General features: G+C 46.0%; 1 protein-coding gene across 1 annotated transcript in view; it reads right to left on the minus strand.

The window, feature by feature from the left end:
• LOC122900567 (zinc finger protein 37A-like) overlaps window positions 1–11,518 on the minus strand; it is a 33,045-nt gene extending 21,527 nt beyond the window's left edge. The window contains exons 1-2 of the mRNA XM_044239312.1: window positions 11,443–11,518; window positions 4,792–4,851 (exon numbers count right to left, since the gene is read on the minus strand). The gene's annotated coding sequence lies outside the window, so the exon portion shown is untranslated. The remainder of the gene's footprint in view (window positions 1–4,791; window positions 4,852–11,442) is intronic.
• Between the last annotated feature and the right edge of the window lie 252 nt (window positions 11,519–11,770).

Consider the following 11,770-nt stretch of genomic DNA (forward strand, 5'->3'; position numbering starts at 1 on the left):
CTCAGATGTTTGTCTCACAACTTTCAAAATTCTTCTTTCCCCTAATGCCTCTCTACCAGCTCCTCTTCTCCCTTTTTCAAGCTGCCCTCCCTCCCTCCCTCCCTCCCTCCCTCCCTTCCTTCCCTGCATGATCTTTTTGTTCTTTGTATTCCTTCCTCCCTCCCCCTCTTTCCTTTTCTCCTTCTGTTCTGTTAGTCCCCACACAGCACTTCAGTACTTTTTCACCTAGTGTTCCGGGACACATTTGTGTGTACAAGACCCAGGAGCTCACGGCAACACGTTCCCTATTATAAAGGATGAAGGGAGACCCACACGGGGGCATCTCAAAGGTCTGCTCTGCAAGTCAACGGGAAGCTTCAGGGTCATGAACCCTGGCCTTCCACACGAGAGCTGGACACGGGCTACGCTAAGCATTCCCCACAATCTCCTGTCATCCAAGACCCTGAGCATACAGCTGAAACCTGAAGAGTTTCGTTTCTCGGCTGAAATGGACCTCGAGTCAAGCCGCAGCCCATGTGTCTGGAAAAGTCACTGGCTTCAGCATGACTCACGGGTATATAGTCTTTGAAACGGAAACACTGAAAATTTAATCAGCAGTTGACATGGGTATGAGGCTACCTTGTAGAAAGATCTATCTGAATTCCGGAAAGGAGCAAGGCACGCGACTGCAAGTGGCTTGCAGGGGTAGACACGGCGACCATTCCTGAAGGGAGGGGCTGGAGCGCGTCTGTTGAGTCAGAAAGGGAGGAACGTGAGGGAGCGATCCCGTCACAGCCCCTCGTGTTCTGGTCATTAGCAGAGGGTTCACGCTGCACAGGAACCCGGGCAATGCTGGGGCACAGCACGGAGAGGTCTCACGTGCCTCACCTCACTCCGGGTGTGCTGTGTCCTGGGAAGACAAGCCTTGTATTTGCTGACAGTGTGGAAGAGCCTTCAGCCATGTGTCCCTGGTGCCAGGGACATCAGAGCTCGTTCATCCTGGATCGCAGCACACCCATCTCCCCAGTGTGGGAGAGACTTTAGTGGGGGCTCTAACCTCGGGAGACACGAGAGAACTCACCCTTCCGAGGAACGGAGACATGATACACGGGGGGGGAGCAACTAAAGGGCAGTGCTCACCTCTGTACACAGTAAGACCACTGGAGACGCACCTCACGGATGGAACGAAGGTAGGAGACCCTTGCTTCAGAGAGCTCTGCTCTTCTTCATGTCCAGGACCTCACACGGGGTAGAAGCCATGTGCTGGGATGGCTGCACCAGAGCTCGCAGCAACATGCATCCCTTCGGGGCCATGGGAAACGTTCCCACAGACAGAAACTGGTTGAATGTCATCTTCAGGGGAAAGCGTTTAGGCCACACCCTTAGCCAGCTTCCAAGGATCCACACTGGCCGCAACCCCGACAAATGCGGTCAACGTGGAAGAGCCGCCCCATACAGCTCTCACATTTGGAGACACCAGATAACTCAGAGCCGAGAAACCGGAGTCTGTCATCACTGGGGCCCTGCCTGTACCCAGAGCGCCCACCTTGCTCACCGCCACAGAAATCACACAGTACAAACCCCTTGTCTCCCGTCACTGAAGCAGAGCCTTCAGCCAGAAGTGGGCCCTTTCCCAACACCAGAGAACTCACACGGGGAGAGCCACTAGCACCGTATCCTGGTGGGAGAAGCTTCAGGTGGGGCTCAGGCCTGAGGCTTCTGCTACCATCTCAGAGTGTGCTTCATCCCTCACACGGGAGCGAAGGTGCAGGCACCCCTGGGACCCCCTGCCTCATCGCTGTGGCCGAATGCCGAGGACATCCCATATGGGAATCCCATTCCTCACAAGCCAACACAAGGAGGACCTGGGAGGATTCGCACACAGGAAAATCCTCCCGGTCTGATGAGCCAAGGAATGGGCTCAGCTATCCCTTCTTCCCTAGCCAGCAATGACACCCTCACACCGAGGAATCACTGATCCCAATACAACGGGGGGAAATTCTTCCCTGGACACTCCCATCAGAGAATCACTGGGCAACTACCTCCCAAGGAATACCTCGGGGTGACTCTGAGATATAAACTCGGACACTGCAAACACATACAACAGGGCCCCGTTCTGAGGGATGCGGAATGCGCTATTCCAGTAACCAATAGCCAGAAATCAAGCACATCTGCTCTGATCCAGCAGTACTTGCATAAAGGCCAGTCTCACGGAACAGGCGGGGTCTCACAACCGTGCACGCTGTGCCAAGTAAGAACGGGGGACTTCTCCCTCATGAGCTCTCACAACAGACACAGGTACTGTCTCTTGGTAGGAAGTGGGATCACGGGAAGTAACACTGCCTGGGATCCATGAGAACGTCAAGTCGAGGGTGAACTCAGAGTCTCAGAACACAAGGTGATCAAAGTATGTTCACAAAAACATGAACCTATCGATGTACATAGATCGCAAGGATGAATGGCCACAAGATTCAAAAAACACATGGTCTGTGATCTACCTCTCATGGGTCCCTCATTCTACTAATATTGTCCTCACAAAGTGCAAAGGATTTACAAATTAATTGCATGCTTAGAAATAGATCTATTTACTTCACTTATTGGAGAGCGACAGAGCTAGCGAGGGAGCAAGAACAGCCGGGGTCCGGGAGCGGAGAAGAGGGAGAAGGGTGCCCAATACAGGGCTTAGATCACCCAGGATCCAGGGATCCTGACCTCAGCCAAGGGCAGATGCTTACCCAACTGCGCCACCCTGGGGCTGGCAAATTAATTTCATCTTTTACAAAGATGCTCTTCTGGAAGACAGGGCACGAAAACCTCCACAGTTCAGCATCAGGCAGTGAGGGCTTCCTCACTGTCTATGAGAACGTGGGAGCCAAAGGTTTTTCTCCACCACCAAGAAGACCTACATATCTCTGGGCCCGAGAGGGTGTACAACCACTGCAGATGTGGAAATACTCCCCGATTCGGTAGATTTTAAACAGGAAGGGGTTCTTACGGTCCCTTCCGTAAAGACAAAGCCTGTCCAGGAATGCCTGCAAGGTTCTTTCAGTTAAGGGACCAGCTTTTGGCTTTGGCTCAGGTTATGATGTCAGGGCTATGGGACTGAGCCCCGCGTCAGGCTATGGAAGGCATGTGGAGCCTGCTGAAGGGTCGCTCTCATCCCCTGCAACACCCACTCCCCCGCAAAAAAAAAAAAAAAAAAAAAAAAAAAAGAAAAGAAAAGAAAAGAAAAAACAGGAGAGAGAAAGAGAGAGAGATAGAGAGAAAAACGTGTGCGGAAGTCCACTCAGACATCCATTTGTAAAGATGCCCGAGATTCTTTGCTCTAGATGAATGGCCCAATAAAGCAAGTGTGGGCAGAAAGTCGTTCATCGAGAGAATGTCTATTTATAAGGTCAGGCTGCAATAACTCAGGACTCTGCTACCAGGGGCAACCTGGAGTTCAGAAGTCTTGTGTGGGGCACGGTCTTGCAGAACCTTCTCCATATGTGCCACTAAGTCATCTTCCCCAAGCAGCCAACTCTAGACATTCTGGTCAAGGGTACATCTCCACATTAATCGACAAGAAGAGGCTCTCTTTGCCTCCGGAAGAAAGACAGAAGCCGGCAAGAAAGACACCCAAGTCAAGGCCTGAACCTCAACCCAGGTGGGAGGTTCAGAACCAAGACTACTTACCACTGCGATGCACGTACACCAGGGAGATGGCAGCGGTCACACTCCTGGACGTGCTGAACTTCCATCTGCACTGAAGAGACGGAGGCCAGACGCTTTGGATGCTGCCCAGCAGGCCACGTCCCCCGGAGCCTCGAAGCGCCACCTATAAAAACAAGGACAGCATTCAGTCGAGGTCTCAGGACCCACACGTGGGGAGACACGGAGTCACCCATGACGGAAGCAGGCCCCTCCGTCCCAGCAGGGAGTGCCGGTTCAAGGAGGCCAAAACCACAGGGCCCCGCCATCTGTCAAAGTCTGAGCATTGCTGCTGGAAGGCCTTCCCCTAAAGCATGCTTGGCGAATTGGCTGCTAGGAGTTCCATGAGGCTGAAAAGGACCTCTGGTCTTTCCTTGCTACGACATGCCTCTCATGGGCCCTGGTACTCAACAAGAAAACAAAAACAAAAACAAAACCAAAAAAACCAACAACGACTACCTTCCCCTTCCACAACACTCTTCCACTTCAGGGTCCTGGCTATGGCAGAGTTCACACTGTGCACATTTTGCCCTGAAAAACGCCAACCTTCCAATAAAGCACAGACCAGAGAGTCAGGCTTGAGCACCCCGGTGACCTGGCTGGCTGGGCCTGCCGTGGCTGCCTGGGCCTGCCTGCCTCCCTCCTTCCCTGGCTCCAGTCCTTTCCTATAAGCATCTGCCTGGGCCCTGGGACTCTGGCTGTGCCCAGGTGCCCCGGGTCCTGGGTACAGGCTGTCAAAAGGCAGTTGAGGGGCTGCAGACTCCAGCCGGCCAGCCCTGTGCTCCCCTCAACCCAACCACCGTGGGGACCAACGTGGGCCCAGGTGCCAGATCCAACTGCAGCCCCCGCCTTCCTGCTCAAACACAGGGTCTCCTCGGAAGCAAGGCACATCTGCCCCAAATAACCTGCCCCTTAGCCCCCACCCCACTGGCCTGAATATCTCCTGGGGACAGAAGCCCCAGAAGCCAACACAACCTCCATTCCAGGCGGCGCATTTCACTCGTCCTCACGTCTTGCACAGGTTGTCTGATGGGTCCAGTAAAACCCGCCTACGTTATGGCCCGCGTGCTGCTGTGATGTGAGGAACCCTTCACCTCCCCAGAGTCTGAAAGGTCACCTCACCCATTTTGGAGGGCTGTCCCAGCGACCACGACCACTTCTCCTGCCAGCCTGGGACTCTGCCTGCAGAAAAAGAACAAGAAAGAACAAGAGTTGCTGATCATGTGGAGAAAAAGGAACCTTGTGTACTGATGGTGGGGATGAAAACTGGTGCAGCCATTATGGGAAACAATGTGGGGGTTCCTCAAAAAGTAAAAATAGAACTGTCATATGTTCCAGTAATTCCATTACTGGGTATTTGCTCAAAGAAAATGAAAACATTTGAAAAGATACGTTTATATTGCAGCACTATTTACAGTAGGCAAGATATGGAAGAGCCCGTCAATAGATGAGTGGATAAAAAAACGTGGTGTAGAGATAGAGATAGAGATAGATAGATCGATAGATATAGATATCTAATAAAATAGTACTTAGCCAGAGAAAAGAATGAAATCTTAACATGTGCAACAACATGGATAAATCTAGAGGGTATAATACTATATGAAATAGTCAAAAAAAGACAAATATCCTATGAGTCAATCATATGTGAAATTTAAGAAACGAAACAAAGCATAAAAGAGGCAAAAACAAGAGACGCACAAATATAGAGAACAAACTGGTGATTACTAGAGGGAAGGTGGATGGAAAGAGGGCATGAGACAATGAGGGTGTTTCATTGAAAAGGAAAAACAAAACTCTATCTGAAGTCAATATTATTGTCTATGTAGAAAACCTCAAATATCTTATAAAAAGAAAAAAAATCTACTGGAAGTAATGAGGAAATACCAAAACATCATAGGCTACAAGGTCAATATAAAAAGGTCAACTATTTTCCTATATCTGAATAAAGAGTTGAATTCCAAATTTTCAAATGAAAAAAATACCATTTACAGTACACCCCTAAAAAGGGTACTCGGGTATAAAATCTCACACAATATTTATATGGGCAGTAAGACAAATCTGATGGAAGAAACCAAAGATCTAAATAAATGGAGAGAGACTTCGTAGTCATCAGTAGCAAGACTCAATATGGCAAAGACGTCAATTCTTTCCAACTTAATCGATAAATGCAATGAAATCCAAATAAAACCTCCCAGTTCTCTTGCAGATACTGACAAGAAGATTCTGAAGTTTACACAGAAAGTCCAAAGATCCAGAAGAGCCAACACACTGGACAGCTGGGTGGCTCAGGTGGTTGAGCATTTGCCTTCAGCTCAGGTCATGACCCCAGAGTCCTGGGATGAGGTCCCGAGTCAGGCTCCTTGCTCAGAGGGGAGCCTGCTTCTCCCTCTGCCCTCTCTGCCTGTGACATCCCCTGTTTGTGCTCTCTCTCTCTGACAAACAAATAACATCTTTTAAAAAGCTTTGAGAAAAATAGAACAGCCAACACAATGTGGAAGAAAAATGAGAATTCACCTCACCTGGTCTTCAGACTTACTATGAAGCTACTAGCAACCACGACAGGGTGTTAGTGCTGAGAGAGACACACAGAACAACAGAACACATTAGAAGGACCAGGAATAGATCTACCAAAGTAAAGTCAAACCTTTTTTGACAAAGGCACAAAGAGAATAGAAGGAGAAAAGATAGTCTTTCAACAAATGGTGCTCGAACAACCGAACACTCATGCAAAAGAAATGAAACTAGACACAGACCTTACACAAGTATTAACAAAAAACGAAATCAGACATCTAAATGTAAAAATTCAAGAATAAAGAATACAGGAGAAAAATCTCTAGGACACTGGACTTGGTGATGAGTTTTTAGATACAACACTGCAAAAGCATATTCTATGGGGAAAAGCATGCGTTGGACATTATTAAAAATAAAGTCTTCTGCTCTGTGAAAGACATTTTTAAGAAAAATGAAAGGATAAGGCACAGACAGGGAGAAAATAACTGGAACACAGATATCTAATAAAGGCTTTGTGTCCAACATCACAAAACAGCTCTTAAAGCTTCAATAATAAGAAAACAAATGACCAAAGGAAAAATAGGCAAAAGATTTGAACCAACTCTTCACCAGAGATATCAGGATAGCAAATAAATACACAAACAGATAGATGTTCCACATCACCTCAGTGGGAGTATGCAGACGACATGACACAGGTATTGGAATGGTTACCTCAAAAATAATGACAGTACCAATTTCAGGTCCAGAATCAGAACAACGAGATTCTGATTCATAGTTGGTAGGAACAAAAACGGATACAGCAACTTTGTAAAAATAGTTTGGGAATTTCTTGCGAAGCTAAACATACATACATACGTATATAACCAACACAGCAATTTCACACCCTATGTTTTTGAAAACTTATGTTTTAAAACCTACATGTGTATATTTCTAGCACCTTAATTCAAATGGTCCCAAACTGAGAGAATCAAGCATCCATGGGTTAACCACTCCGAAATCATGTATGCAATTCTGAAACCAGAGTATGTGTATTCTGGAATTGAACTATCAAATCAATGAAATTCAGATGTTAGCTGGATTCTCACTGTTAGTGCAGGAGATTACAGACAAGCAAGGAGAGAAGGTGAGAATGTTCCATCTGGTAATGCTTACAACAGGAGACAACAGTGTGTATACTTAGCTTACTATAGACACAGATGGTTACATACTAAAATATTTATAGACACGTGTATATACATGAGTGAGTATACACATATTCCCTGTTCAGTTAGCTGAGAGGGTCTTTGAGCAATGACTTAACAGTCACAACAGACACACCTAGGCCCCCAATCTTGGTTTCTCATACTATGCTCCAATGAAAAGAACCAGAACTACTTAGGGGGAAAAAATGGCTAATTCTAGGGCAGGAAAGACATAAGATGAACCTGGAAAATCTACTGCCACAGAGTAAGGTAGAAATATTCAAACAATAACAGGGTATGTCAATAGACACAGGAACCGACAGAAGGTGCTTTTTAAAAAATTTATTGACTTGTTTTTGAAAAAGTAGGAAAAGGAGAGAAATCAAAAGCAGCAGGGAGGAGCACAGGGAGAGAGAGAATATTTATTTACTTAGTTATTTGACAGACAGAGATCTCAAGTAGGCAGAGAGGCAGGCAGAGAGAGAGGGGGAAGCAGGCTCCCTGCTGAGCAGAGAGGCCGATGTGGGGCTCGATCCCATGACCCCGGGATCACGACCTGAGCCGAAGGCAGAGGTCTTAACCCACTGAGCCACCCAGGCACCCCGAGAGAGAGAATTTCAAGCAGGCTCCACACTCAGCAAAGAGCCCATCGTGGGGCTGCATCCCAGGACCCTGAGATCATGACCTGAGCCGAAATCAAGAGTCAGACACTCAACCAACTCAGCCACCCAGGTGCCGCTAGAAGATGCTTTTAGTAACCAACCTGGAGCAACTTGAGCAACAAAAGGAACAAGGTATCGTTGTACTAGAATCAAAATATAAAATAACTATCCATGAATTCGTGCTGATAGAAATGGATTAGTAAACAGGAGAGAACAGAAAAATCTCCTATGCAGAATTCCTGATAATTTATGTCCATAATTGTGTAGTTACGCCAACAGGAAGGAGGTATAGTGTAAGTGGTATAGTGTAATTGCCCACTTCCTTCCAAGGAGTACAGCATGAGGACAGAGAAAACAAAGTGATAAGTCATGTCCAGAGCACTAACCCTTGATATGATAAGATCAAAGGACATTTTATCTCTGTGGTCTTCCTCCAAGAAACCCATAACCTCAGTCTAATCATGAAAACAACAGCAGACAATTCCCAATTGAGGGACATTCTACAAAACACCTAACTGTACTCCTCAAAACTGCCAAGGTTATCAAAAACAAGGGAGGTCTGAGAAACTGTCACAGCCAAGGGGAGCCTACAGAAACGACAAAGTGAAAGGTGGCATTCTGAAACAGAATACCTGCATGGGGGAGAAAACACCATGGTCAACTATCAAAAGACAAATCGCATCCCATAAAATAACACTTTACAACCCATAAAATGGACAAGCACTAGTATCCCTAATCTATAAAGATCTAGACACTGAAGTAGAAGAAAGACCAAAAAAGCCACAAACCTAAGAGCAAAATAGGCAAAAGATATGAACAGAGGGTTCACAGAAACGTAAATACACCTTTCAGATCCATGGAAAAATACTTAACCTCACTCACAGTTAAGAAGCTTGCAGATATTGGGCGCCTGGGTGGCTCAGTGGGTTAAGCCGCTGCCTTCGGCTCAGGTCATGATCTCAGGGTCCTGGGATCGAGCCCCGCATCGGGCTCTCTGCTCAGCAGGGAGCCTGCTTCCCTCTCTCTCTCTCTGCCTGTCTCTCTGTCAAATAAATAAATAAATAAAATCTTTAAAAAAAAAAAAAAAGTCCTTTTAAAAAAAAAAAAATAAAAAAGAAGCTTGCAGATATTAACTTCATAAAATACCATGTTTCTCTTTCCACAGCCCAAATTCCAGAAGTTGAACCACATGTTCTATGGCAGAAGCTGTGGACAAACAAGCACGGATGCGGTGTCGATGGGAGTGACACAAAATGGTACCACAATCCCGAATGATCGAGTTACCAATTCTATGCACCCGTTGACCTGGCAGCGCACTTCTAGGAATTTATCGGAGAGAAAAAACCGATATGTACAAGGTAATGCACTAGAACATGGTTTGTAATAGCAAAAGGTTTGAAATAGTTCGTAACGAATAATAGCCAGTTAAGTAACTATGGAACGTCCATGCTTGAATTACTGTGCAGCTATAACAAAGAAACAATCCATGTTCTGTTTAGATACAGATGTCTGGGACAGCCTTTTAAGAAGTGAGAAAAAAGCAAAGAAAGAACAGAAAATCATGCATAGACTCCTTACTCAAAGTGTGGCTCCCTGAGCAGCAGAGTCCACTTCACCTGGGAGCTTTTGAGAAATGCAAAACCCAGGGCCCCCACCAGACCCACGAAATCAACATCTGCATTTTAACAGAATGCCAGCGGTGTACAGCTGCATCTAAGTTCGGAAAGCCCTAAAGATGATGGATTCCCTTCTAAATAAAAGTAGGGGGCATACAAGAGTATCTTTTTTTTTTTAAGATTTTATTTATTTATTTGACAGAGAGAGATCACAGTAGATAGAGAGGCAGGCAAAGGGAAGCAGGCCCCCCGCTGAGCAGAGAGCCCGATGCAGGACTCGATCCCAGGACCCTGAGATCATGAAGGATCCCTGAGCCGAAGGTAGAGGCTTAACCCACTGAGCCACCCAGGCGCCCCACAAGAGTATCTTGTAACTCAAAAAACAAACACTGGTAGGACAAACAAGACAGACAGGTATCTACAGCAGGAGGACCATAACTCCAGTTTGTCTGGGACTGTCCCGATATACCCAGTTGTCCCATCATAACTTTATGGAACCTCTTTCATTCTCAGTGGAAGTGACTCAGTTGAGATGAAAAATGTCACCCTTCCTACAGGGAACATCACTTAACCTTTTAACCATGTTATTACTAATTCAAAAGTATTTTATTAAAAAGACAGAGAGAGAGAGAGAGAGAGAGAGAGAGAGAGAGAGAAGACCAGTCAGGAAAAAACACCGACTGAAGAAAAACAGTGAGCCAAGGATGGTTGGGCAACAAACCCAAGGAGAGGCAACGTCTGGGGCAAAAGGGAAAGACAACTTTGTGAGGAACAGTAAGGAGATGTATCAGAGTTAAGAAAGGAAAGCTAGCAGGCAGGTGTCAGAGACAACAGAGACTGAGGGTTATGCTGCAGGATGGTCAAGTAATACAAAGCCAAGAACTGGATTTGACTACAATTTCGTAGCCTTTTCCAGAGCTGACTCAGGTGAATGTCAAAGAAGCAAGAATGCATTCATGAAGTTGAAATATGAATGAGAAATGCAGAAACCAAAGCCAGAACAGTCAGCTATTCAAGTTAGAGATGTGAACAAGCGGACACAAACACTTAGGGAGAGTTATCTGGAGGACGCGTGGTCCCTCCATTCCACCAGATCTTCAAAGTCCTATTCCTGGATCAAGCAGGACCATGAGAGAGCTGTCCACTCTAACCTCATTGTTCGGTCCCCTAAAAAGCATCCATACACTTCTAGCACAATGCTGGGTCTATCAGATATGATTTTAGGAAATTTCAGTGTTGTTATTAGAAAAATCAAAGGAAGTTTTACAACTTGGACAACTCTGTGAAATTAAGAGTCCTGCTTCTCATTCTACCAACTGTTCTTTGAATTTGCTTGATATACTTCCCTTCAAATAATTCTTGCCTATTTCTATCTTTTCGGGTTTTTTCTAAGATTTTATTTATTCATTTGACAGACAGAGATCACAAGTAGGCAGAGAGGCAGGCACAGAGAGAGAGGGAAGCAGGCTCCCTGCTGAGAAGAGAGCCCGATGTGGGGCTCGATCCCAGGACCCTGGGATCATCACCTGAGCCAAAGGCAGGGGCTTTAACCCACTGAGCCACCCAGGAGCCCCTCTATTATTTTGTTTTAAAAATATGAATCCTTTCAAATTTTAGGAATACTAATTTTAAAACAAAGTGGAAATAAACAAACAAAAAGCTCACCTGGGATGTGTTCATTTTCTGCTCTTAGTGGAGGAGGGAGAGCTCAGGAAGAAGGAAGGAGGAAGTTAGAAGAGACTTGGCCTGCCTTGCAGTTCCTGGATTTACCTGCCTACACAGCTCCACATACAAGATACTTACGTGTCCATGTGTGGCTCTGACAGATGGTGAGCTTAGACAGGATACTCGTCACTGAGTGAATGTAAACATTTGTTTCTTCTTGATTTATTACCACTTTAGGTTCTGTGACAGAGAAAAATTAAAAATGTGAGAAGATGAGTTTCACATTTAACAGTAACCTAAAGGAGGAAACACTATGGCTTTTTCAGAACTGAGGTGGGAAAAATTAAAAATTAAAAATCTCAAGCCACACTGTTCATCTGTTTTCCTGTGAACACTATTAATCCCCTGAGGTCAGAAAACCCAAGCAACCTCTGGAAAAAAGAGATGCGGGTGTTTAAGGCAAGTA

Source organism: Neovison vison, chromosome 2, assembly GCF_020171115.1.
Source record: "Neovison vison isolate M4711 chromosome 2, ASM_NN_V1, whole genome shotgun sequence".
NCBI classification, from domain to species: Eukaryota; Metazoa; Chordata; class Mammalia; order Carnivora; family Mustelidae; genus Neogale; species Neogale vison.